Source organism: Aplysia californica, unplaced genomic scaffold (genome assembly GCF_000002075.1).
Source record: "Aplysia californica isolate F4 #8 unplaced genomic scaffold, AplCal3.0 scaffold00012, whole genome shotgun sequence".
Lineage (NCBI taxonomy): Eukaryota > Metazoa > Mollusca > Gastropoda > Aplysiida > Aplysiidae > Aplysia > Aplysia californica.
This window is the reverse complement of record NW_004797282.1, coordinates 2,368,877-2,372,914: the sequence shown is the minus strand read 5'-3', so window position 1 is coordinate 2,372,914 and position 4,038 is coordinate 2,368,877.

The following is a 4,038-nucleotide window of genomic DNA, read 5'->3' as shown; positions in this document are numbered from 1 at the left end:
TGAACTGTTTTGTTTTTGTTGCAGTCAGAAGTTAAAATAACTTCGAAACCGCTTGACAATTTTTGGGATTTCGGATTTTAACCCCTACCAAACTCGATTAACTTTTCAAGCAAGTTAAAATGGAATAACTTAATTTTCTTTTTTGGTACTTGCTATACACATGTTGATTAAAATGTGTACCAAATTCCATTGCGTGTTGAAGTTTGCTTTCGAAGTTATACACTTTTTCTCAAATGTTTCTTAATTTTTGTTGACTAGTTTATATATATACCAAAGATCGTGTAAACAAGATTGTTCACTCCTCACTTTGGAGCCAATTAAAAAAGCGTCCTCTAAATTCGATGGCGCCCCTTCGGAAAAGCGCGGACTACGCGAACAGAGTTACCCTACTTGTGAGGAAAACAAATTATTATTATTAAAAAATCTAGATCAAATGTACACATAAGAAATACAAGTGCAATATATAGCAAGTTCAAATGCCACAAAGAAAGTTTCACGCCACATAGAGAGTTCGAATGTTCAATAGGAAATTTTAGTGCGTTACAAGTTCAATTAATGTACAAATAACAAATCCAAATGTAACACGATAGCAAGTTCAAATGCCACATAGCAAAAGCAATTAATATCCTTCACAAAGATTATTCAGCATGAAAAGCATTTTTAATGTTCTCAGACTGAGTTGACGACAACAATAAACAGTATCCTTTTACTTTTTGGGTGAATTGATCACCATAAAATAAAATCCCGAGGATGGTCCTGCGGAAAGAAATTCTGATAGGACTGAAGCAACCAGATATCTATATTATGCAGCATTGCTGATGCAGAACATTTAGCAGTAGGAATTTGCCTTCATCGATGAGGCTGATATCGAGCTGTTGACGAAGAAAAACCGAAAAAGAGCACAGAGTGGTCAATACTTTGTTCCTGTACTTCAGGGTCGAAGGGGACCGGACAGCACGATGACATTTGCTGTCAGTGCCGAGGGTGGCCTGGTCTTTCACGTCTTTCAAGTGGAGGGAATGGCAGCTATCGTTTCAACACATCCCTCGAAAAGAAATTGTTACAACAATCCCTACAACGAAGTAAGCTTGGTATGTAACAACGCTCGTGCATTTAGGCAAGCTTTTTAAAAGGCTATTCATCGGTAGATTGGGGTGGAAAAATCTCCCGCCTACACACATGTTCTTAGCATCAACGAGAACGCTTGTGTTATCATAGCCATTCTTTTTTTTTTTTAAATTAAACTTGTTTATTTTCATTTTCATTTTTATTTTCGTTGTTGGTTTTTTGGTGTTTTTTTTTTTTTTTGCTTCATTTAAAACTTTCGTTTCATCAAATAGACTCGAGGTGAAATATCTTGCCACCTGCATACCTTGTCTTACCATATAATTTGTGAAGACGTTTCTAAATACGATTTAGTGGCGTGGGTAGCATAGTGATTAGGCTATCGGACTTGTAATCGTGATTCGGGTTCGGGAGTTCAAGGATCAGTTCGATCCGGCGTTGTGTCCTTGAGAAAGGCACTTTACACGAATTATACCGTTTGGATCGGTCCTTTCGGAGATAGACATTGATCTCGGAGGGCCTGCCTCTCTAATAACTTAATAGCTAGATTCTATACCATTTCACCATAGAAACATTATTTTTTGGAAATACGATTTGAAAAAGATGTTCGCTGAAGCAAGAGACTATGTTATCACTCAGCTGACCCACCGACAAAGTATGGTAATGCTTGCCCAGTTAATGGAACAAAAAGCCCAAGCTGTGACTAAAGTGAAAATGGCAGCAGTCTTAAGATCAAGGCAAGCGTATATGCCACAGCGTTTTGTAGTTGTAGTGCAACCAGTGGCGTCGCGTGGGTTGCAGACAAGGTGGTGCATAATTGGAAAGTGAGCAAATGGACAATAGGCTTAGTAGCCACTATTAAGATTTCTAGAGAAAGTCAATTAGAATCTACAGGATATCCCGTAATTTACATCTATCGATATTTACAACTGTTTCTAGATGAAGCCACATAAAAGCTGCAATAAAGTGAAATAATACTAACAACTCACTATGCTCACAATCTGAGAGGATTTAAAGATTTCTTATTACCAGGAAGTGTTACACAGTAGGGGGAGACAACAGTTTCGATGCCCATACTTCATTGAGTTGCTTGTGTAGTAGATAGGTTCGAGGAAACTTGGATCAATTTTTTAGCTTGCACGAAATTGGTGCCGCGAAGAGCAGTTTCATGCACATTTCTTCTTGTGCGGAAAAAACGGTGCCTAGATTTCTCTACAGTGGCAAAAATAACTTTAGTGCAAAGATTTTGCTTGCTCCCAGCAGACACTAACACAAGCGGTGCGACGAGCATAAACCATCCTCGCCGTCTGTCTCTTCACTGGCGCAGCCAGCGAGTGACGGATCTAGAGCAGTGACTGGTTTAGAACTGTTAGAAAAACAAGGATGCAGTGTGTGTGGGGGGGGGAGGGGGGGTAGGAGGAGCGCTTGCACCAGTCCAGTGGCGCCCCGCCACTGAGTGCAACAATAAGTAAATAAAAGTAAACTTGGCTTTACATTTCATACAGTTAGTTATATAATATACGCCAACAGTTACTGATTTTTATCATAACCATTCGTTTCTGTTTACACTGGTGGGTTTATTTTCGGGTTTAAAAAAGTCAGTTAGTTTCGTTTCACGTTTCTTCTTCCCTGGGGTACCACACGGCTTACATTTAACTTTTTCGTAGCAAAAAACAACAACAACCCAAACACTTTTACGTCTTACCTTGAAACACTTCTTATACTGTTAGCCTCTTTTTTTGGGGTCAATTCCAAGCAAAAAAATTCGAAATTGCTAAGAGGCATTTGAATTTGTAATGTGTTACATTTGAGATTTCTATGTCTATATTTGAACTTGCTGTATTAGGACTTTTACTTTTTATGACGTCATATTTGGATTTGTTAGGTGTAATTTGGTCTTTCTATGCGGCATTGGAATTTGTTATGCGTATATTTGAACTGAAAAAAACACAACTACATTGTTATTATCATCATTATCATCATTATTAATATTATTGCAATTCTACTACCGGGGAAGTACTACTGTTATGATTATCATTACTAGCAAAATCTAAGTACTATACTATAAACAGTGCAATATACAATTAGCTTTGAAGAGATGGCAGACTATAAAAAACATTGTCATTGTTGATATAAAGCATAATGCATTACATAATATGAACTAAAAACTAGTTAATGTTTCTCTCTGCTCGTCATTTTGCTGCACTCTTTTCAGTCAGTCTCTCTTTAATTATTCTTTCTTCTCTCTACTTCTGCCTTGTTTCTCAAAATCAAAACGAAAAACCCCAGCCCTTCCCAGTGGGGAATCGAACCCCGCCTCGGGCGTAAAAGGCGTGGATACTTACTACTATAATTACCAACTGCACACTCCCTTTGTTGCAAAATCATATTACATATTTGGTATTGGTCGCACCTCAAAATTACAAAGTTGTATCTGACATTTTTTGACTGTTTACAGTTAGTAAGTCAGAAATCAAATGCCCTATCTACTACTCTAGATTTTTTAAGGTCAAATTTCTCAAAACTAGGTGCACGGCAGATTAATTTTTTAAAAATTGTAGCCCGGTAGCCTATGTAACGGAACGACATGTACATGTATCAACAAAGATAGTTATGTAGACTCTTTGGTATCAATATCAACTTGTTCACACAAAAGACGTGTCATGTTCAGCAGCCGTGAGGTGTGGTGCGGCGAAAGTGAATTGTTCCGTTCACTAGTGCAACACCCCGGACTAAAAGGATCATGGATCCGAATTCTATGTTGTTCGATAGGTGAAAAGGCACGCAAATTAATAACAAAACAACAACAACAACAAAAATTTGTAAAACCTGCAAACGGTCCAAAGTACGCTTTTAAAAAAGCATGATCAGAATCGTTTAATATCACAAAATGTGGTGTTAGCTGTATTATTGTTATTATCATTGTTGTTGTTGTTATTATTATTATTACTATACTATTATCATTATTATTTT